The sequence below is a fragment of the Macaca fascicularis genome, chromosome 6 (genome assembly GCF_037993035.2).
Source record: "Macaca fascicularis isolate 582-1 chromosome 6, T2T-MFA8v1.1".
Taxonomy (NCBI): domain Eukaryota; kingdom Metazoa; phylum Chordata; class Mammalia; order Primates; family Cercopithecidae; genus Macaca; species Macaca fascicularis.
In genome coordinates, this window is record NC_088380.1 from 159144659 (window position 1) to 159169515 (window position 24857).

The following is a 24857-nucleotide window of genomic DNA, read 5'->3' on the forward strand; positions in this document are numbered from 1 at the left end:
ACTTTTACCCTGGTGGACAGAGAGGACTGGACATGTAGGAGGGCTCTGCTAAAGGGTGAGAGCCGGGCCTGAGGTTTGGGTCTTGAGATGGCAACAGCCCAAGAAGCAGAACAAAGGCATGAGATCAAAGGAATAATAAGTAGCCTTAGAGTCCTCATTACCTGCATTGGCTAATCCTGGGTTCTCAGGTGGCCCTGACTAGGGGCTGGCAGGTTTCAGGAGCCTGAGGAAGGCTTGGCCTGGTGATGAAGGCTGATTGAATGGCCCCAGCTGTGAAGAGATGAGGCTGGGCTACTGGTGGTGTACCAGAACATCAAAGCCCTGAGTTTGAATCTAGTGAAACTAGGCTATTACCTCCTTACCTAAAACCCTTCAGTACCCCCACAACCCCACCACTAACCATGGGTTCAAATCAATGTCCTCAAGGCATTCAGGATACTTCAAGACTAAATTCTATAATCTTCTTGACTTTCCATTCCTGTTTATTTTATTTTATTCTTAAGCTATTTCTCTAGGTCATGCCTTTTCTTACCCCATCTTCCCAATTCTTCCATCTCAATTACTCCTTTTTAGCCTTCAAATCTCAGGTGTCACCTCCTCTGGAAAGCCTTTTCTCATTGTGAGTCCCCCTCAGACTAAGCATTTTTTTTTCTGTTCCTCTTCCCCTTCCTTTAATTCTCTGACATATTTATTTCATTGTACTAACCATACTAATTATAATTGCCTATTTATGTGCCTCTACTAGTCTTCCCCACTAATGTATGTTCCTTGAGGCCAGGGGCAGTGTTTAGTATATTTCTCATGCCTAAAGCAGGCTCAGCACATACTATTACTCAATAAATAACTGCTGTATGAATCAATGGATAAATGCATAAATGGCTTTGATGTAATATAACCTACATAGCTCCCCTCTGACTCAATTTACATAGCTAAGAATAAGATTCCCCATCCTGCTGCCTTACAGGACTGCTGAGAGGATCAAATTAGGTAATATAAACGTAAACTTCTGAGAACTTTAATGTAAAGGATTCTTACCATCTCATGCCTGCCTTGGACTGCCTGAGTGACTGTACTATCTTCTGCTTCCTTGTCAGTCTTCAGAGGAAGTTTTCCTCCCAAAGAAACTAATTCAAGTTTGTTCCCGATGAATGATGGTAAAGATCGTACTGATACTCTTCCTCCTACTACTCACTGTCCTATTTTCATGGAAACGGGCTGCCCCAGAAGAGAGGAGACAGTCAAAACGTGACAAGCATATTCTCCCTACTGATACCTCTGCATGCTGTGGTGGGTTGTAAAACCCCTGGTGTAGCAGGAAGGGGCCAGGCAGTGGGGTGGAGAAGAAGGAGTAATGATTTGAGATCCCAGGATCACAGGTAGGTAGTGGGATGAAGGCTATTTCCCACTGACATGTTAGATTTGTGTTCTTACCTAAAGAATACATGGTTGATTGGAAGTACCCTCCACTTCATACAAGGGGAAGTGGACTTGTCCAGATGAGACTTTAGCTGTACAATGCCAGGCAAGTCCTCTTTGCTCCCTGGGCCACACACATCTTCATTTGTGAAAGAAGATAATTATTATAACCAAAGTTTAGTGAGGACTGTGCTCCCAACTGGCCTCAGCTATGTGCTTTGTACAGATTCTCTCCTTTAATTCCATCCCATTCTCTCTCATCATTTTAGCTTCACAGAGAAGCGCGAAGCTCAGAATGCCTGAGGCCTGGCTGTGGTCACAGAGCTGGAGAGGGGTGTGCCTGACTCCAATGCTCTCACTCTCACTACAGTCCCTGGTCTGAGCGCATGTCCTCATGGGAATTATATAACGGATGTTTAGGGGAATTTTGGAGGCATTATTATGAAAATGTAATTTATCCCAAATGACATATTTTTATATTCAGGAGAAGATAATGATGCTTTTAAAAAAAATCTGCAAGGGGGAGAAGGAACTTGATAAGATACTTTTGTTTAATCTGGGTTTCCTCTTGCTCAGAATAGTTATTTTAACTATGGAAATAGAGCCAGGAACAGTAAACATGAGGCCCCATTTTTGCCCAAATACATAGTAGGCACAAAAATGAGCAAAAGAAGTATTCTTTTAAGGATCTGAGACTCTCAAATGTGCCACAGCGTTTGACCTTGGACATGAAACTTAGTATAGTGATTAGACGCAGAGACTTGGAAACCAAATAGGCAGGAGCTAGACCAGTAGGGGTTTAGAAGGCTACTACTATGTAGTTGTCTTCATAAGGAGAAAAGGTACTGGGGCATGATGGCGCTGTTTCATTTCTTTTTTTTTTCTTTTTTTTGTTCTTTGAGACAGAGTCTCACTCTGTCGCCCAGGCTAGAGCACAGTGGTGCGATCTCGGCTTACTGCAACCTCCGCCCCAGCTTTAAGAGATTCTCCTCCCTCAGCATCCAGAGTAGCTGGGATTACAGGTGTCTGTCACCACACCTGGCTAATTTTTGTATTTTTAGTAGAAGTGGGGTTTCACCATGTTGGCCAGGCCGGTCTCGAGCTCCTGACGTCAAGTGATCCACCCACCTCGGCCTCCCAAAGTGCTGGGATTACAGGCGTGAGCCACCACGCCCGGCCGTGCTGTTTCATGTCTAACCATGAGAAATGATTTTAGTATGTGTTTTATGTGCTTGAAGTTTGTTTCGTGGTGTTAACCAGCCAGGCATCAGGTGCTTTAACTATAGTCAGATGACCATGGCCTGAGAGGGTGTGGAAAATGCTGGAGAGAGTTTCAGTCTGCACACCTAGGCTCAAATGTCAGTTCTGTCTGGTCTCCAGGGTCTTGAGTGACTCACTAAACTTCCTGAAGCCACAGTTTTTTTTTTTTTCTCATCTATAAAAAATATATTACTATAACAAAATCAGCACTGCCCTCGTCACAGGGGAGTACGTGAAGGTCACTGATTTCCCAGCCATGATTTCAGGACTTGACTACAAGTGACTGCAGTGCTCTCCACCACCTGACCTTGGTCTAGTGTATGTTCAGTCCCCGCCAGAGCTCTGCCTGTCACCTCTTGGGGAGGCCTTTCCAGCCCTACGCCAGATCAAGCCTCCATGTTGAACACCAATAGAACCATGAAATAAGCCTTCATAGCACATTTATCTGTCACCGTAAGACACTTTAAAGTTATTTCATTGTGCCTCTTTCTACAAGACCATAAGCTTCACAAAGGCAGAGACTATGTCAATTTTGCTCATTGTCATATTCCTAGTGCCACTGTACTGTGTGAAAAGTTGTAGATGCTGAATAGATGTTTGGTGATTGAATAAAAAAGTGAATAAAAGGAATAAAGGAAGGAAGAGAAGAAGAGAGGGAATAAGTTAGCCAGCCAGGTAGCCAATCAGGAAGGTCCACTCAATCTCTCCACACCTTTCAGGTATACCTTCTTAGTTCCCAGAGCTGTAGACAATACAGGAAAGTAAGAAGATGGTACCAAATATAAAATCTAGATAAATAAAATTTCAGAGACTCAAAAGAGTTTTTCTGACCCCATCTCAATCTAAATTTGATCTATAGTTATTTTCTTTCTCTCAATGTGTGTGTGTCTGTCTCAGAATTGTTCTTTTCCTTGTGCTAGGCACAATTTATTTGGTTGGTTATTTTATGTGTGTCTATTGTGCACATTAGCTCACCACTATAACCCCAGCACCGCGCACAGTACCTGGCATGTAGGGGTTCTGAATGAATGTTAATCAGCAGTCTAGTGCCATGGGGGAAGCAGGGACACAGAGACAAAATGGACGTGGCACCTGCTCTTAATACATCATCAATACAGTGAGGAGAAGAAGGATAATGAATGTGAAGCATCTTGTTAAATGTTGTGCAAATATAAATGATTATTGGGCACCTTTTGTGAATGTAGTAACAATATGCTGAAACTTCTGGTAACTAGAAATTTCTGGGTTGATTAGCCTGATAGAAGGGTACTTTTAGGAACTGATTCTTTTCTAAGGGATTATTTGTTCATTCAATGCATACTTACTAAGTACCTACTATGTATCATGTTACGTGTTGGGGAGTGGGGAGCAATATACAGGATGAATTGGATCCCAACTATCATGAAGCTAGAAGCTTCCAGAAGTAGCAACTCTTTCATTCTTCTTTTTCACCTTTAGTACCTGCAAACGAAGGGGCTGCTGTCATATACTGCAGGACCCCTATTGCAGGCCCATTAGAAAAGAAAAGCATTTACACCAAGAAACTGTGGTCTGCCAGGCATCTATCTAGAAGTTGCTTAGAGATTTACAATCATAACACATCAGCCTTAACTGTCCTGCATTTGAGTTAGCAGCTCCCCACACCATTCTCCATGACGTTGTAAAGAATGTGAGCTGCTGCTCAGTTTGGTCCTAACAATTGCTAAATGTAATCTCTGCAAGTCTCATTTTTTCATCTCTAAATTGAGGATAATAATACCCACACAAAAGGATTGCTGTGAGGTTTAAATGAGATAATAGTAATGTAAAGTACCTAGCAAAATCCTTATGGTAAACAATAAATCATTGTTTGTTTGTTTGTTTTCATTATTATTGCACTGACTTGACCAGGCATCTAGTTAAGACAGTGGGGAAAATGGAGCAGCATAATCATATTCTTTTTTGAAAGAGTTTTTTTTTAATTGATGTATAATTGATGCGCATAGTTTCTGGGTACATGTGATCATTTAATACATTCATATAAATTGTAGAGATCAAGTAAGTGTACTTGTGATATCCGCCACCTTAAATATTTCATCGGACTCTGTCTTTGCAGAAAGTGCAAACATCTACCATTTAATTCATTCAAAGGAGCTTTTAGGGAAGAAGAAGGGTAGGTAGAAAGGCTTCAGGAATAGAAGCATAGAGGCTAGTTGTTCAGTAACCTGGGTTCTGATCCCCTTCAGCTACTAACTTTCATCATCCTGTCCTTGTTTATTTCATCTATAAAGGGGTGGTGCAGACTGGCCCAGTACTCCAAGCTCTTTCAGCTTTCCTTGCCCATGATTCCACCACTAGAGTCTACATGGAACACATTCTTTAGCTTCTGCAAAGTCTGGAGACATCTATAGCTGAGATGTGTGATCAGGCCTGTAGTCTGCACCAGAAATTGGGTCGGAATCTGCATGTCTACCTGCCACTGCCTGGGGCAAGGAGCTGATGGTTCTATTGCCCATCTGGCAGGTGCCGCCTCCCCACTCCCCCCGTTCCCAGGCTGGCAACTCCTCCACTGGAACTGTACTGATGATGATCTTTTTGTAGTCCAGATACTCATCCAAGCTCCAACCCGATCTGGGACATTTGCCATAAGTATTGCTGGGCCCCCATTCTTCTTCCCTGCCTCAGCTGCTCTGAGGGATTTTGTTCCTGATCCATCAGCAATTGACAAGAGCCATAAGAAAAGGATAGAAAAAAAGTAAGCAGAGGTGGAAAAGTGAGTGCTGAGTAAATACTGGGTGGATGAATGCTAGGTAGGCTGGGTGAGATTTCATAGATGGATGAATGGGTGATGAAGAAAGGTGAGGGACTGGCAGTGCGGTAGACCAGCACAGTGCCTGCATGGAGAAGGCACCGAGTAAATACCTGCCATGTCAATGTCAAATGTAACTGGGAGAGAGAAAATGAAATAGAAGAGAGAAAGAAAAAGGGACAGAGAAATAAATAATAAGTTAATAGGGAAGAAGGACAGAAGGAAAGAATAGTAACAGATGGATGTGGTAGATGATAAAATGAGAGACACATAGCTAAAACTTGAGAAGTCCTTTGCAAAGGGTTTCTTCCATACCGTTTGTAAGAGTGTCTGAAGTTTCAACACTGACATTAAAAACTTAGTGTATATGTGGATATGTGAAGGCACTCTCCTCTATTAAAACCCAGAATTTCCTGAACTGGACAAAACAAGAAGCTGCTATTAGGTTAGTGCTTCTCAGAGTCGATCTGACAACTGGGTTTGAATTGACGTGCCCATGAAAAGACAGGGAGGCAAACCTAGGCCAGGACTGTGGGCTGCAGTAGTGGGAGAGTGAACACAGCAGAGAACTAGGCCCAGCAACAGGGAATTGAAGGCTTCAGATGATTCTCTTACAGTGTAACATCCCTTGACTTCTGTCTCACTGGACCTCTGCCTGTTCCTAAGAACCATCATCGGTTGGGACTGAAAGCCCCTAGAGATTGTTTAGCTCAGGGTTCCCCAACATGGAGTATATACACACTACTGGTGGTAATGAGGATTTTGTTGTTGTTCAACCCAGGTGACCATTTATTTATTTTTATTGTATATAAGGTCTACAATACATCTTGATACACGTAATGAGGTGATTACTACAGTCAAGTAAATTAACGTATTCCTCATCTCACATAATTTCATATGTACTTATATAGAGATCTTCAATTAATCTAAGTGATGCTGCTTTTCCATTATAATAGTGAAATAAATTTTCTTGGTAAAATTTAAGTTTAAAAAGTGAGTTAACGTAAGGAAAGAGTATTAAAACATGATGACACAGCTGGTATGCAGTTATCGGAGCAGCGATGAGATTGCATAGCTGAAGTTAGAGAAGTGCATTTCTAGTTCAAACTCCCCATTTGATAGATAAGGTCATTGGGGTCCAGAGGAAGAAAATGACTTGCTTAGTGGATCAGAATCAGAGGTACAGCTGGACTAGAATTCAGGTCTCCACTTTCTAGTTATCTTAGAAATGAAGATAACTTCATTGTGCTGCAATGAAGGAATACCTGAACTGGGTAATTTATAATAGACAGAAATTTATTTGGCTGGCAGTTCCAGAGGCTTGGAAGTTTAAGATCAAGGAGTTGTATTGAGGCAGGGTCTTTTTTTCTGTGTCATCTTATGGAAAAAGGTATAAGGGCAAGAGAGCGTGCATGCTCGAGAGAGACTAAGCTCTCAGCCTCAAGCCCTTTTATAATCACATTAAATCATTCATAAGGGTGGAGCCTCCCATTGGGCCCCAACTCCCAGCACTGTTGAGTTGGGGATTAAGCATTAACACAATTGGAGAACACATTCAAACCATAGCACTGGTCAATGAGCTTTCTCCCTGCCTATGCTGCCTCCATAATCCTCCTCTGATAATCCTTCTTAAAGCCCCAAGCAATTGGCCTGTTAATTAGGGATCTGTTTGACAAATACTAAACCTCCTATTGCTTTCATTTAAGGATAAAAACAATATATTTGTCTTATGATGACTTGTCATGGTAGACACCTTGGATTTATATGAGCATTAGACATGGTGTGAGTGTTGTGGGTTGGCCTTGATTTATGGAATAAGTACACACTGAGAAAAATGACATAAAAATCAAATTTGTACAAATTGAATTCCATTTTTCCATTGATTTACTTTATCTCAGAGGTGTTTTTACCTTAATTTTTGAATTATTTACACTTGGTAATTGCTTCAAGCTTTTTATATCTTTATAAAGAAAAGAACACTACACTGAGAGCCTGAAAAAATGGGTACTAGTTTCAACTCGGACACAAACTCACTATGTGACTCTTGAAAAATCTTGAGCCTCTTCGCTCCTCGGTTTTTCAAAATGAAAGGAAGAATGACAGAAGTTGAGTGAGGGGATATCTGGGAGCCTTTTCCTCTCTCTCATATAGACTTCTCTGATTTTACATTCTTGATCCCAACTGGCTTTATCTCATCATTAGCCTTTTCAAGGTCAAAAAAAAAAAAAAAAAAGTTAAGCCACAAGTAGGGACAATGTCAAATTAATTCCATCAGAATTAGTAATATGGAAGTAGGAGGCATGAAGGGATGGTGTGAGGTGATGCACTGGACAGCTTTGTAATTGTCTGCTCAGAATCCCTTTGCAAGGCATTACTCCATGCTCCAGTCAAAACCATTGCAGAAGGATTAGTTAACTATATTCTACTGTGACCTCATCCCTAAGATGATTGATTAATTCAGGGGCAGACAGGCACCTGACCAAAGCAGAGCTAATCAGGGTATCTCCTGGGGATTGTCATTGTAGTCTTAGAAAATAGAAGCTAGATTCTCTTGGGGTGTCTATACTGATGAGATATATAAAGCTTTAAAGCTGTTGGTGGTTGTGTGCTGCTAAAACAGAATACCTGAGACTGGGTAATTTAAAAGTTTATTGGCTCATAGTTCTGGTGACTCGGAAGTCCAAGGCTGAGGGGCTGGCATCTGGTGAGGGCCTTCTTGCTGTGCCATCCTATGGCAGAAGGGCAAAGAGAGGAGGGGAGAGAGAGTGAGAGGAGGTGAGCTCCCTCTTTTATAAGGAACCCATTGCTGTAATAACAAAATGACTCCCACATTAATGGCATTAATATATTCATGAGGGAAGCACCCTTGCAACCTAATCACCTCTCATTAGGCCCTACCTTCCAACACTGTTGCACTGAGGATTAAGTCTCCAACACCTGCTTTTTGGGGGACACATTCAAACCATAGCAGTGGTCATTTTCATCTTTAACCATAAATGCTATGATTCTTTAAGGAAGGAGCAAGAGAGAACTAGAACAGGCACACAGGAAACAGAAGAAAAAAGGAAGAGAATGTGACTTCTGATGGCACTTAAGTATTTGGCTCCATCATTTCTTAGGCTTAACTGCATTTTATTCTTACCCTCAATGAGCCACCCTATTGTCTTTGTCCTTATAAATTATTCTCCCAACACACTTTTCTAGTTACTAAAACTGATTTGAATTGTTCCTTGCAACCAAGGGGATTCTAGTACATCACAGGGGCCCCATCCCAGAGCCACTGAATCAGAATCTCTGGTGCTGGGTTTCAGATATTGGTATCGTTAACTTAAAAATCACACCATTTATAAATTTAGAAAGGAGATTAGACTTTCTTGTATAGGGTTACAGCCTGCAAGGTGGCCATTCTGACAGGTTGGGAAGTATAGCCTCCTGCAGAAGCCCAAAAGGCAGGCACTTTGAGGGAGGGGTGGATACAACAACAGTGATTCATGCTGAATGATTTGACCATGTATACATATTCAACAGGTTATAGGAAGAGCTATGAATATTCATGAGCAGGGGCAGGCATGTGTAATAATCAAATATACATATTACTTATGACCCATGTTGTCACCTTGCAGTAGAGACATAATATTTAAATGTATTACAATGAGGCCCTATATGTCAAAAGGTGAAGCAGGGACCTGAGTGCACTTGGGTACACAGCCTCTATAAAATGGCCAGAACCAGTCCATGTCAGTGAGTGGCCTTCTTATGAGGAGAAAGTTACTGAAGTCAGCCTCATTTACAATCAAAGGTATGGCTATGGCTTGTGGAACAGGAGGGGCAGATAGTCAGCATCTGGCAGTGAGTGACAATTGTTTTAATATTGCTTATTGGGAGACCAGTGCTTGTTTGGTTGCTAAAGAAAAAAAAAATTCCTTGTGGCAGTTAGAACATAGTTTATTCTTTTTAACTGTAGAGGTGCATAATGAAATCCTTGTCTGATACGGCCTTAGGCCTTCTTTATAACTCCAAACCTTATTGCCATAAAGAGTCCATTCTCTCAGTCTTATGATCTCTATTTTAACATTAATGTTAAACCACAAAAGGGAAGGGATAGCTAAACTACAAAAGGGAAGGGATATAATGAGATGTATCTGACCTCCTGTCCCATCATGGCTAGAAACTCCATTTTTAAGTTTTCTTTCTGGGGTCTCCTTGGCCAATAGGGGGTCTGTTCAATCAGGTAGAGGGCTTAGGATTTTTTTTTTAGTTTACAGTACTTAAAATCTCCTTGGCTGATTTTCAAGTGCAGCCATGCTTGAGACCCCTGCTTAAAGGTACAGCAAAGAGGAAGGAGGTTGCCACATAGAGTGTATGAGGATGCTTATTCCAGGCCATCTTTACCCAGCTGCCCTAGAGCCCAATTCCCAACTGATCCTCAGTCTCCTACCTGTTAAACAGAGATAGTTCTCCTTATCTTACACTCTTTCCACAGCTGCTGGCTGTGCCACAGGTTGTGTTGCTCAGACAGCAGACTCTGCAGGGGAGATTAGCAGGAAGGCTTATTTCAGCATGAAAGCTCTCAGGATCCACATCTGGGCAAGGAAAGAAATGAAAGCAGGTGGGGCAAAGGGAGATGCAGACCCCCCAAGAACTGTGCAGCTGAACTGACCCCTCAGAGCTGCTCTGAGTTGGCCTGAATGAGGGAGCCTTTATCCCCTGCAGTCACCGGATGGCAGTGAGACACATTTCTTCAGCTGAGACAATTCTCTCCAGGAGCCCCCAATGTTTTTGGCACCCGGGATGGGTTTTGTGGAAGACAATTTTTCCACTGACCTGCAGGGAGGAGGGGAGAACTGGGGGGAGATGGTTTTGGGATAAAACTGTTCCATCTCAGATCATAAGGCACTAGTTAGATTCTCATAAGGAGCACTAGATCCCTTGCATGAGCTCAGGCAGTAACACTTGCTCACCTGTCACTCACCTCCTCTGTGCACCGGTTCCTAACAGGCCATGGACTGGTACTGGTCTGTGACCCGGGGGTTGGGGACCCCTGCTCTAAATGAACGAATAGCAGAGGACATCATTCCTGATGGTGAATCTGAATGACACATCTCAGGATCAGTCACCCCCAACACGCGAAGCCCCTTATTTGACAAAGGGAACTCTTTGTCCTCTCCTGAAACCTTCTCCACCTCCAATGTTTCCTATCAAAGTGAAGGGCCCCATGGTACATTTAGACACCTGGTCGGAAACCTCCAGGAAACCTCTTCCTCAACGTCTAATCGAATCAGTCTCCACATCTTTTAGAATCATCTTTAAATATTTTCATTATAGTATTTTCCCTCTTTGTCTCTGCTCCCATGCACTTAGTTCAGTTTGCCATCACCTCTCATCTGAACTATTCCCACAGCTTCCTAATTGGTCTCCCTGCTTCCTGAATTCTTATTCTTAAATTCACCCTGTGTCCAACTGCCAGAAGGACCTTTCTAAAAGGCAGAGCAGAGCATGTTGCTCCCCTGCTTAAAACCTTTGAGTGGTCCCTCACTGCCCTCAGGATATCAGCCAAATCTTAGTGTGGGCCCCGGAGCCCAGAACCCACCCTCATCTGGTTCCACTTTTCCTACCTCTCCCTCCCTCTCTCCATGCTGCTTGTCACTCCTGTCACTCAGGGCGCTGCTCTGTGCCCTCCTTGATCTGCTTATGCTGTTCGCTCCTCTTGGAATGACCTTCCCTCTCCATCTCCCTAATTTATATTCATCCTAGAAGATATCACCTCCTCCAGAATATGATCCTGAACTCAGGCTCCTAGAGATTTTTGCCCAACAGAGCTCATCTTTGTATACTAATGTCTTTGCTCCTTATTAAAAATTATGCTATAAGGTTAATAGCCCACATTAATTGAGTGCTTACTTGGTGCACTGTGCCAAATACTTTATATAGATTATCTCACTTCGTCCTCAAAATCACCTGTGAAGTTAGAAATATTATCATCTCTATTATATAGAGGAGCAAATCGAGCTTTGATGAAGTAACTCTTGTTCAAAGTCATTTGGTTAGTGTAGAGGGGATTTGGAATCAAGACTGTCTGCTTACGTTATTCTTGTTTTATTGATCTTTTCACCTCAGTACCCAGAACGGTGCGTAGCATGTAAAAAATAACTCTTGAACTAAACCTAGCACAGTGTCTACATCATGGTTTGTTTTTAATAATTTATTTTCTCCACCACATAAAATAGTGTAGATTGAAAGTGGTAGTAATAGCAATGCTAATATTTAATATTATTTTTCTTCAATATAAACAAAGGTAAATGGAAGCCTTTAAGGAGTTAAGTGCTGGTCAGGGGACCCTGGTTTCAGACCCTGGACCTGTGTCCACAGAGAGGAATGATACCAAGATTTGACCTACAACTTACTAGATTTGTTTTTCATTTCAGTAGAAGCAATATAATGCCTGTCTGTTTTCCCACATGATAAAGACAGGTCTTTATCATTTAATTTTCAGATCATGTGCAGTAGATATAACTTCTTGAATTGACAGATATCCAATAATTAAAGTAGGAGTAAACACATGTTAAGTGCCTCGTTTAATCTCCCTTTAACTTCCTCCCAAGCCCTCACCAGTTAAGTTTTACCATATCAGTTTATACAGTTTTGCCAACAGAGGCTCAGGAAGGTAGAGTGACTTGGTTAAAGTCACATAACTAACTTATGGATGTTTCAAGACACAACTTCAGCTAACTGCAAAGTCTTTGCTTGTTCCACTGTTCCCCTGCAGTCCTGCCCACCTCTGTTCCTGAAATACTGGCTTGTCCGCAGAGATCTGGACAGCTTCTAATGGGCATTGATGTTCTTAGGCATCTTCAATTGCTGGCATAATGGCTCCCTTGAGGGAAGGAGCTGACTCTTCACCAGCTCTTGTACCCTTGAGTTAGGTATTTAGCAGGTGGCCCCTGGGGAGCCAGGTGAGCATGTTGTAGCAGAACCTTGACCAGCAAGGGAGCTGCTGTTTTCTGAAACAGCAATGCTTCAGGGGTCTTATCCTAGTACATTGAACAAGAAGGAACTAAGAGAGATTGCATAAATTCATAGAGACAGAAGATTAGTGGTTGCCTGGGAGTAGGGTGGGGATGCTGGGAAGTAACTGATTAATGGATACTATGGGGTCTCTTTTTGAGGTGCTGAAAATTTTAGAACTAGATAGTAGTGATGGTTGCACAACATTCTAAATGTACTAATATCATATAATGGTACACCTTAAAATGGTTAAAGTGGTAAATTTTGTGTTGTGTATATTTTACCACAGTGAAAAAAAAAGTTTGTATAAACATGGCCAGATCGGTGGACCATTTGCAAACATGATCACTTCTCCCACTGTTCTTTGTCTAAAATGATTTTTTATAGCCACTTTGGTGGTAAATTCAGCAATCAGTAGCCAACCATAAATGTAGCTGCAGCCTGAGTATTGATGTGGCTTGATTTTACTTTTTACTCCTGCCCGGATACTTTTCCTATTAATTCAGGAAGATAACATGGCATAGTCAAAAAAACAGGGGCTTTGGAGTTACGTGGACTTGCATCTGAATCCCAGCTTGCTATTTACTTACTGTGTGTGTGAGGAAGTTTACGTAACCTACCTCTGAGCTTTTGTTTTTCTCACCTATAAAATGGGAATTATAATACCTCATAGGGAGTTGGTGAAGATTAGAATTGCTACCTGTAAAGACTCTGGTATATAGAAGGTAACCAGTAAGTGGTGTCTATCCTTCCCCCTTCTCCTCCCTGACCAATGGCCCCTCCCATTCTCCTCCTTCTTCTTCCTCCTCCTCTTTATTCTCATCATAATCATTATGATTACACAAAGAAGAAATGCTGGGGCTAGGAGAAGAGAGCAGAATGTTTTCTACATCATAAAACTGATAGTATTAGCAACAATAGCAATTGTTCTGATGGATGCAGACAATACTGTGAGGTCTCCAAATGTTCTTTTTACTCAAGATCTCATTTATCCTTCACTGCTATTCTAGTGATAGCCAGTATGGGCTTATTATCCCCATTTGACATATGAGGAACTTGAGGCTCAGGGAGATCACACAAGAAATGGCAGAGCCAGAACTGAAACAAGAGCAAGTACTTCCGCATTTATCACGTGCTGTAGCCAAAGCTCTAGTCAGAGCTGCTAAAATGCTTCATAGCCACTTTGATTTAAAAAGTTAGAGTTGTGGCTGGGTGCAGTGGCTCATACTTGTAATCCCAGAACTTTGGGAGGCTGAGGTGGGCAGATCAGTTGAGATCAGGAGTTTGAGGCTAGCCTGTCTAACATGCTGAAACCCTGTCTCTACTAAAAAAAAAAAAAAAAAAAAAAAAAAAATTAGCTGGGTGTGGTGGCACACACCTGTAATCCCGGCTACTCAGGAGGCTGAGGCATGAGAATCGCTTGAACCCAGGAGACAGAGGTTGCAGTGAGATGAGATCATGCCACTGCACTCCACCATGGACAACAGAGTGAAATTGCATCTCTAAATAAATAAATAAAGTCAGAATTTTGTCATGCCAGGTGTCTACCTCCTTGGGGGCACCAAGAGATTCTGAGTGTCCAAGCTGTCCTTAATTCATTAAAGCAGTGGCATAATATGAGTAAAGAACATTAGTACTGCTATCAGGAGACCTGGGTTCTAGTTCTAGTTTGGCCATTTATCCAGCACTGTCTGGAAGATTCCAAGAAGACAACTTAAGTCATGATAATATCATTTCCCTCCCCTCATCTCTGCTTCCCTCCCCCTCCCCTCCCTTTCCTTTCCCCTCCCCTTCCCTCCCTTTCCCTCTCCCCTCCCTTCCCTTCCCTTTCCCCTTCTCTTCCCTCCCTTTCCCTCTCCCCTCCCCTCCCTTCCCTCTCCCCTTCTCTTCCCTCCCTTTCCCCTTCCCTTCCCTCCATTTCCCTCTCCCTTCCCCTCCCCCTCCCTTCCCTTCTCTTCCTTCTAAGCAAGGGAGCTCCATAATCTGATTTGTGTTTTAAGGATACAAATGGAGCTCCTGTGTGGAGCATGGTAGCAGAGAGGAAAGACAGGAGCCCAGTTAAGAGGCTGTAACAATGATTCAAGCAAGAGTTGAGTGGCTTTGAATAGGAATGATGACAATAAAGATGGTAAGATGTGGACAGATGGATGGTGTATTTTGAGGCAGACACTAAAAGACTTGCTGATGGGTTGACTGTAGGGAGGAAGGGGCATGGATAAATCAGTGATGACCACTACAAATTTGAGCAAGACCCTTGGCAGTTGGAGAAGACTGGGTTTGGGGTATGGGAATAACTAGTTCCATTTTGGACATGTTAGGTCCTAAAGAAAAAGCAGAGTGACAATGTGGAACAGTGAATTCAATAGTGAGACATGGATGTGAAGACCAAGTATAAAGTTCTAGAGCCACCATTAATTTAGTGAGTGACCATAAGCACTTTTCTCTCTCTGGGTTCCAGTTTCCTCATTTATGAGATGAATGGGTTGGATTTGATGGTATCTTGCACTTGTCCTAGCTTTGACATTTCATGATTCTAATAACAAGCTCACTTGTCATTCATGAATCTATCTAAAGCTGTGTATATCTGTTTATAATTGAAGTCTCTCCCATGTCTTTTAAGTCAGTGACTTTTTACTACACAAGTGCTGCTTTCTTAAATATGTGCTTAGGAATCTTTAGAGGTATTCAGATGAGGGTCTTTCATTGACTCCTCCAGAACTGGGTACCAGAGTACAAACCAGAACTTTGGTTCTAGTGCTCCCACCCATTTGTTACTTCTGGGTTTCTCGGCAGCGTCTCTACTGCTTGTTTAGATCTTAAATCAATGGTTCCGAAACTTAGCTGCACATTGAAATTGCCTGAGGATCTTTAAAAAGTACCCATGCCTGACTCCATTCCCCAGCCATTCTGATTTAATTAGGATGTAGCCTGAGTATTGAGAGAGCTAAAAGTTCCCCAGGTGATTGTAACATGCAGCAGAGTTTGAGAACAACTGTGTTAGCGGCTAAAGTGCTAGCTGATAATTAAGGTGTGCACTGATAAATGTCCAGCTAACAGAAAGAACTTAAGCAATCACTCTCCTCTCAGGATTTTAGAAGTTCCTCAAAGCTCTAAAGACTTAAAGGACAGGAATAGTGGAGTGGTAGGATGTATTAGTCCATTCTCCAGCTCCTATGAAGAAATAACCGAGAGTAGGTAATTTATAAAGGAAAGAGGTTTAATTAACTCACAGTTCCACATGGCTGGGGAGGCCTCAGGAAACTTAAAATCATGGCAGAAGGGGAAGCAAACACGTCTTCTTCACATGGTGGCAGGAGACAGAAATGTAGAGCAAAGTGGGGAAAACCCCCTTATAAAACCATCAGATCTCATGAGAACTCACTATCATGAGAACAGCATGGAGGAACCGCCCCCGTGATCTAATCACCTCCCATGAGGTCCCTTCTCCAACACATGGGGATTACAATTCAAGATGAGATTTTGGGTGGGGTCACAGTTAAACAATATCATAAGGCAAAAAAGCTGTTACTGTAGGAAAAGGGACAGTTATGGGTCTTTTCTGGTAACAGTATGAGCAGGTCTACTTTTCTGTCATTTTCTCTCCCATCTCCCTTTAATAGATTTTAGACTTTCATATTATATATTTTGAATCCGAATCTTGCTATATTAGTTAACAAATACTAGAAACATATGCTTTTTTTTTTTTTTTTGAGACAGAATCTTGCTCTGTTGCCCAGGTGGGAGAGTAGTGGTGCAATCTTGGCTCACTGCAACCTCCGCCTCCCAGGTGCAAGTGATTCTCATTCCTCAGCCTCCCAGTAGCTGAGACTACAGGTATGCAGCACCACACCCAGTTAATTTTTTGTATTTTTAGTAGAGATGGTGTTTCGCCATGTTGACCAGGCTGGTCTCAAGCTCCTGTCCTCAACTTAATCTGCCTGCCTCAGCCCCGCAAAGTGCTGGGGTTACAGGTGTACCCAGCCTTAGAAACATTCTATCACTCCCATGTCTGTGACCATAGCAGAAATTAGCAATCAATCTTAGAAGGTGTTCCTCCTGGGCCTGGATGTGGCTTCACAAGCTCTCACTACTCAGTGGTTCTGACAGCCACTGTACCAGTGGGTCAGACTCTAAACTGAGGAATACACACGTACCCACACAGATATGTGTGTGTGTGTTTGTTTTAATATTATAAGACCCTTTATTCCTGATGGTGACTTTGAAAAAAATCCCTTGTGCTCTGTGGTCTTAAGATTTTTTTTTTTTTAATCTGAAAGAGGAAATTTGGATTATTTAGTCTACCAGTTGGAAAAGCACAAGAGGCCTGTCACTGCAGTGGTGTTTTCTGGGGCTCAAGTCAACGAGAGACAAATCACAGATTCAATCAAAAGCCACATGTGGAAGGCTAAATAGCATATTTGAGAAAAGGAAACCTCGAGGTTATTCATCTTTACCTCATAGGAATCAAGCAGAAATAGAAACTACCTTTCAGGAGAAGGAATGTATAACTTCCAGCTTTTTGAGATGGGTTTTAGATTTTTTTTTTCTTATTCAGTCTAGTTCCTTATGGAACATAAATTAACCTTAAAGAGTAGCATTGGAGAAGATTGAAAGATTATTGCATTTTTTCTCTCTCTCCAATTTTAAAGTTTAAAAATTGTAGTTGTCTTCTTTTTATTTATCAAAGGCTATGAACTTCCAAAGCATTGGTGAAAGCAACCAAAGAGGGATGAACAGTGTTTCATAAAGGATGAGGGCTTAAATCTCCTCCCTCCTCTCTGAAATTCTTTCTCTGCCTACAGGCTCTCCTCTTTGGAAGGAGTATTCTGCCTGAGAAAGACCCACACAAAAATTTGCATCCCAGCCCTCAGGATTCCAGGTCTTTCCTCATCAGAGGTTGGAAAACATTTCTGCTCCCCTACCCTATCAGCACAGAATACAGTGAATAGGGTCAGACTTTGGAGCCAAATGTGGGTTCCCATCCCACTTTACTCTGTGCTTGTTATGTAGTCTTGGACAGCTCAGCCTCACTAAGCCTTGGTTTCTGCTCATAAAGAAGAAGCTAATAATGCCTGTTTCTCAGAAGTTTGAAAGTCAAGGGCCAAACAGAGGGCATGGCCTGGGGTAGATGCTCTCCTTAGAAAAACTATCCAAGAAAACCTGCTTATAGCATGACAGTGATAACCTGTTTCAAGCTTAACATGTCAAATATTTTCCCTTTTCTGGTAACTGGAGGACAAAACCCTCAGTGGCCATGCCTTCTTGGTGGAAGGTAAATTTCCTCATCTGTCATCAGGCTGTGTAGGAACTCTCTTTTGTCAGCCTCTAGAGATCCGCTCTTCTCTCTATGTGTCTCTGGAGGGGTTGCCAGTCATAGGACCCTTCACTCCTCTACCACAGGAGAGGACAGGTGGCCCAAGCCAGACCAGCCATGTTCTCCTTCCATGTTCTCCTCTAAAGCTTAACGCACGATGGGAACACTCTTGCTGTAGTCAAGTTGAAAAGCAAGAAGTTAGAACAGGGTTATTACAAGCCTGTTCGAGAAAAAACGGTTCATGAATTCTTTCTATGGACAACTCCAGACTCTTCTTTCCTGACTTCATAAGTCCATGACATTCATAAAACTCTAACTCATCCTCCAATTCCAAACACTACCGCGTGCCATCCCATTGAGCTCTTCTTTTTCATGAGAGAGTTAAGAGTAGTGTCTGTTGCCAGCAAAGAACTTAACTGGTATATGATGGAAGTTTTCCTACATGGATGAGGGTCTTCCCTTTTAATATAATAAGACTGCATTTACTAATTAATTCCTAAAAAGCAAAGGTTATATACTTTTGCTTTTATACAAGTATTGACTCTACTAGCGTAGACACGGGATCTTTGAGCCAAGAGGGGCCCCAAAGGACATCCAATCTAAAGTCTTCATTAATAACTGAAAAACCTGAGGGCAGAGATTGAGTGTGACTTGGTCTTTGTCCCACTGTCCTTTGGTGGCAGACCTGGGTTTAGAATTTAGGTCCCCTGACACTGAGCCTCGTACCGTTTTACCTCTCGTCATCCTTAACGTATGTTTGTGGACTTAATGCTTTGAGCTCAGCACCCTCAAGACCACAGTAATAGCTTGTATCCTCATGAAAGCTAACAAGATTTCTTTCTTCTGCGTATAATCCACACTTGTGCCCTAGACCAGGTTTCTGGTGTATTTCAGGCTGCTGGTCGAAAGAGGGGATGGAGGCCAGAGAGTGACGTTGAATTTATACAGCCCAGAGCAGTATACAATCAACAGTTCCCAAGCTTCATTGAAGCATGGTCTTTGCACAAGAGAGCCACATACTTTGAATTTCTTCCTTACCAGGGATATTCTGACCCTAATCAATAATTTATCTTCTCTATCCAGAAAGCCTTCAAAGTGGGAGAGAAATCCACTCAACACTAACAGAAATAAAGAAATAGAGACAACAATTTGCTTTTCCCTTTACAGATTTCAGAGAATCTTGAAACAAAACAAAAACAGTAGACAAAAAGAAAAAGCATTAGAGCAAACACTGGGCCTTTTTTTGTAAGCAGCAGGAAAGAGGAAGGAGAAACATGCAAGGGCAGGTGTATTTTTGAAGAACAATTTATTTTTCTTTGGGTAGATACCCAGTAGTGGGGATTCCTGGGTAAAACAGTAGTTTTATTTGTAGCTCTTTCAGAAAGGGTGTGAGTAGGCCTTGTTTTAATAAAGTGTGTGTGACACATTTAACCAGGGGAAAAGAACAAAAACACTGGCTAAGAACTGTTGAGCACTTTCTGTGAGTCAGGCACTGGCTTCAGTGTTATTTGTGCTCTACAGCCATTTTGGGAGGAAGTATTCCCACTTTAGAGATGGGGAAACTGAGGGTAAGAAAATTGAGTTCATTTGTCCAAGGTCACACAGCTAGTAAGTAGTGGAGCCACGCTTGAAACTAGGGTGATTTAAACTCCAGTCCCTTATCCAGTATGCTTTACCGCATCCTAACCACAAAAGGAATGTGTCCATAACATGCTTTTGAAATCTGCAACAAGCCACACAATTCCTTCTTTCTGCATAAATAAATTAGGATAGAAACCCAACTTTGCAAACTTAATCATTCTTTTTCTTTTTCACCTGAACCAACCTTTACCAAGTGCTTGGAAAAGGTCACTTAAATCCACAGCCCAAGAAAAATGTATCTTTGTGATTAATATTTGTTAAAATGAGGAGTGACATGGTAATAAAATGGAAAGGTTTGGGGGCCTTTGGGAAAATCCATCTGACTGCAGGCTGTGGTTTCAGTAATGAGGCTGCTATTTTCCGGTCATGAAGGTAATGTTTTTTGATGCAGGTGGAATTATTAACAAGGTGAACGTATCTGCCTGGAGGGTGGAGGGCTAGAAAGAAACTGCCTTGGGAAAATGGCTCAGGGTGGGAGGCCACATGCCTTTCCTTCTTCATTTTCAGAAGGTATGAAAATTTCACATGCTGGGAGTGGTTTGTTCTCTCTCCTTTCTCCTGCTCTCATGGTAACTCATTCAATGGCATGTGTGTATTTGTGCCTGGAACGGTAGGGGGACAGGAAGAGTACCAGAAGAGAGGCAAGATGAAATTGAAGAAAGTATATACTTAAACCATTTTCTCCACTGTCCAGAAGTTTAGTTCAGGTTATTCTTCCTATTACTCACCAGTAGGGCTGGCTTGCCTGGCAAGTGGAGTAATAGCACCTAGGGGATACTGGGCAGCAATAGAAAGGGGTTAGATTTTATGTGACGATACAAGGCCAGAGGACCCAGGAGTATACAAACCCTTGCTTTTACCCAGTTATTTCTCTTTTGATAAGCTTCCTGAAAAAAAAAAAGTAAAAATAAATACCATTTGACCCAGCCATGCCATCACTGGATATATACCCAAAGGATTATAAATCATGCTGCTATAAAGACACATGCACACGTATGTTTATTGCGGCACTACTCACAATAGCAAAGACTTGGAACAAACCCAAATGTCCATCAATGATAGACTGGATTAAGAAAATGTGGCACATATACAGCATGGAATACTATGCAGCCATAAAAAAGGATGAATTCATGTCCTTTGTGGGGGCATGGATGAAGCTGGAAACCATCATTCTGAGCAAACTGTCACAAGGACAGAAAACCAAACACTGTATGTTCTCACTTATAGGTGGGAATTGAACAATGAGAACACTTGGACACAGGGTGGGGAACATCACACACCGGGGCCTGTTGTGGGGTGGGGGAAGGGGAGAGGGATAGTATTAGGAGAAATACCTAATGTAAATGACTAATTAACAGGTGCAACACAGCAACATGGCACATGTATACATATGTAAAAACCTGCACGTTGTGCACATGTACCCTAGAACTTAAAGTATTAAAAAGAAAAGTAAAAATAACACTGTAATTAGCTGGTTTTGAACTTAAACTCCAAAGTAAGAATAAACTGGGTCAGGTGTTTGTGTCCTCTTGTTGAGGCCAGAGGCAGCCTGGAGGAAAGTGAAGGAAGTCCAAATGACCTACTTTCCCTCCAAACTTAGGTGCCTGCCCATTCAACACTATGAAAACTTCCACCTGCTGATAAAGAAAGAAGCAGACATCAATGGAAAGACAGCATCTTGCTCCCACTGTCTCCTCAAGCTCTTCCAGGCTAGATAAAGCTCAGGCCTGACTACTCTGCCAGAAAAAAAGAAGACATCCAGAGATGTGGACGTGGCTGGAGAGAGATCCTCCAAGAAGTGGTATCAAGTCTGTGTGTCTCTTTGAGAGCACCATCTTCAGAAAGAGCAACTCAATCAGTTTTTTGGACTCTGACCCACCAAATAATCATGACTTTCTTTGTGTGTATGCATGTGGCAGGGTAAGTGGTTGGGGTGGATTTAATGCCTTCCATCCTTAATGGGGAGACAGGAGCTGCAGAGGCACCCATAGTCCAAAAGGAAAGTTACTGACACTCCCCATCGACTCCTCCCCACTCAACGCACCTTCATCATCTTCTGCCCCAGTTACGTCTTTCCGGCTGAATGTGGTGTTCTCTCTTTTCACTCTATTCTGAATTTGCTGTCAGAGTGGTTTTCCTGAATCACAACTTTGATTTTTTCACTAAATGCTCAAAAATACTCCATGGCTCTCACTCTCTGGAGCAGTGGTGAGCAGTCTGGCCCTCCTGTTTTTGTAAATAAAGCTTTATTGGAACACAGCCACATGTACATATTAGCCATGGCACTCTCATGCTACAAAGTCAGAGTTGAGTAGTTGCAACAGAGAATACATGACCTACAAAGCCTAAAATATTTACCATCTAGTCCTTAATATTAAAAAATTTGCCAAATCCTGGTTTAGAGAAATATGTCCAAACATCTGTTCCTGGCGTTTGAGGTACTTGTCAGTCTGGGCCCAATAAATCTTCCTTGTCTTGTCTGTTTCTGCTCCCCTTCAAGTACCTCATGTCCCAACCGAAAGGGAATCCTGACTTGATACCTTTTTGGTGGTTTTTGTACTGATTTTTTATTGATTTCTAACACACATATAGAAAAATATGAATATTTTAAGTCCATAGCTTGATGAATTTTCACAACATGTGTATCCCAATAACATCCAAATTAAGAAACAATATGTATTATCCATACCCTAGAAGCCCTCCTCATGATCATTTATATCCTGATTTCTAACACTGTAGATTAGTTGTAGCTCTTTTTGAGTTTAATATAAATACCAAAGTAAGTATTTCTTTTGTTTGGCTTCTTTTGTTCAACAATAGGTTTGTGAATTCATCCACATCATCACACGTAGTTGTTGTGTGTTCATTCCCAGTGCTGTATTCCATTTTGTGTTTCATTATATCGCAGTTTATTAATTCTATAGTTGATAGGCATTTGGATAGTTTCTAATTTGGGGCTATTATAAACAATGCTGCCATAAACACCTTTTTACATGTTTTTCGATTAGTATATATATGTATTTCTATTGGGTTAATACCTAAGTATGTCATTGTTGAGTCATAGGGTAAATACTACCAAAATGCTTTTCAATATACAAATATATACTCGTATCAGGAATGCTTGAGAATTCTAGTTGCTATTCAAAATCCTTGCCAACATTTGGGTTCTGGTTGGTGATGATTTTTTCTCTTTTAGCAATTCTGGTAGGTATACTACAGAATCGTGTTGTGGTTTAAGTATGCATTTCCTTAATCTCTAAGAGGTGGAGCATCATTTCATAAATATTGGCCATTTGGACATCCTCTTGTAATGTGCTTGTTTAAGTCTTTGCCTTCTTCCCTTTCCGATTGACTTTTATTTATTTGTATCAAACTTTTATATATTTTGGCTCTGAGTCTTTTCTCAGATATGCATATTATACATATTGTCTCTTATTCTATGGGTTGCCTTTTCACTCAAGATTTTGATAAAGTTTCTAAACTTAATTCCTTTTATTTTTTTTGTTCATGATTAGCACTTTTGATCCTGTTTAAGAAATCTTTGTCATTTTCAAAATTATGAAGATATTCTCATATTTTCCTGTAAGCTTTCTTCCTACCTTTAGATTTTAAATCAGGAAATGATTTTGTATATAAATATATACGTATACTATAAGTAGGAGGTCAAGTTTTTTCCCATATGGATATTTAATTGGTATACCTTCTTAAATTTTAATTTTTTTTTAGATTTAAGAGGTACATGTGCAGATACATTATGTGGTTATTTTATATAATACTGGAATAGGGGTGTCTATTGAACCCTTCCCCTAGATAATGAACATAGTGCTACCAGGGGTGAATCTGCATAGGTCTGCATAGGTCTTTATCCTTGCCTCCTCAGAGAAAATAATTCAGCTGAGGGGTAGAAGTAGGTTTAAGGCAGAGGGAGAGGCTAAGGCAAGTTTGAGAACAGGAGTGAGAGTTTATCAAAAAGCTTTAGAGCAGGAACAAAGGGAAGCAAAGCCCACTTGGAAGAGGGTCAAGTGGGTGGCTTGAGAGATTCAAGTGCCCCATCCAGACCTTGACTTGGGGTTTTATACATTGGCATAGTTCTGGAGTTTGTGTTTCTTCTCCCTTGAGCCTTCCCTTGGGGTGGGCTATCCACATCAGCAGTGGCTTGCCAGCACTTGGGAGGGCCTGCGTGCACAGTGTGTTCACTGAAGTTGTACACATGCTCACTTGAGATGATTTTCCCTTACCAGTCAGGACTTCCCAGAGGTAGGTCATATATCATTTAAACTCTACCATTTTGCCTCTTAGTGTGCATACTTGAACCCACTCACCCAACTCCTGAAACCTTATTGGGAAGCTGCTGATCACTAGCTTCAGGTATTTTCTATCTATTGGAAGACTGTCTTTCCCTGGGACTGGCTGCAACTGATGATCATTTTAGAAAGACAGTTGATTAACTGCCTGACCATCACCTGATAGTCACCTGACATTCCTGGGTGGAGGCCCTCTCCTGCCCTGCTCCTGTCTGCCTAGCTACCTACTCTAACAATAGTACCTGATTACCCAATAGGTAGTTTTTGAGCCCTTGTTCTCCTTCCTCCATCCCCCACTTCTGGAGTCCCAGTGTCTATTACTTCCATATTTATGTCCATGTGTACTCATTGTTTAGCTTCCACTTATTAGTGAGAATATGTAGTATTTGATTATCTCTTTCTATGTCAATTCACTTAGGGTAATGGCCTCTAGCTGCATTCATGTTGCTGCAAGGGACATGATTTCCTTCCTTTTTATGGCTATGTCATATTCCATGGTACATATGTACCACATTTTCTTTACCCAGTCCACCATTGATGAGCCCTAGATCGATTCAATAATTTTGCTATCATGAATAGTGCTGTGATAAACATGCAAGGGCAGGTATATTTTTGATAGAACAATTTATTTTTCTTTGGGTATATACCTAGTAGATACCTCCTGGGTTAAACAGTAGTTTTATTTGTAGATCTTTCAGAAATCTCTGTACCATTTTCAATAGGGGTTAAACTCATTTACATTCTCACCAAGAGTATATAAGCATTCCCTTTTCTCTGCATCCTTGCCAACATGTTATTTTTTTATTGTTTCATAATAGCCACTTTGATTGGTATGAGATGGTATCTCATTGTGGTTGTAATTTGCATTTCTCTGATAATTAGTGATCATGAGCATTTTTGTTACATTTCTTGGCCTCTTGTGTGTCTTCTTTTGGGAAGTGTCTGTTTCATGTCTTTTTCCCACATTTTAATGGGGCTATTTGTTTTTTTTTTTCTTGTTGATTTATGTGTCTTATAGATTCTGTATATTAGTCCTCCATCAGATGCATAGTTTGTAAATATTTTCTCCACATTCTGTAGGTTTTCTGTTCACTCTGTTGATTGTTTATTTTGCTGTGCAGAAGCTCTG

The 24857-nt window shown here is 41.4% G+C and overlaps 1 long non-coding RNA gene across 1 annotated transcript in view; it reads left to right on the plus strand.

Moving 5' to 3' along the window:
* Positions 1–23804, plus strand: part of LOC102121395 (uncharacterized) — a 295344-nt gene extending 271540 nt beyond the window's left edge. Inside the window, exon 4 of the long non-coding RNA XR_010587232.2 lies at positions 21025–23804. This is a non-coding gene — a long non-coding RNA (uncharacterized lncRNA). The remainder of the gene's footprint in view (positions 1–21024) is intronic.
* Positions 23805–24857: the final 1053 nt, after the last annotated feature.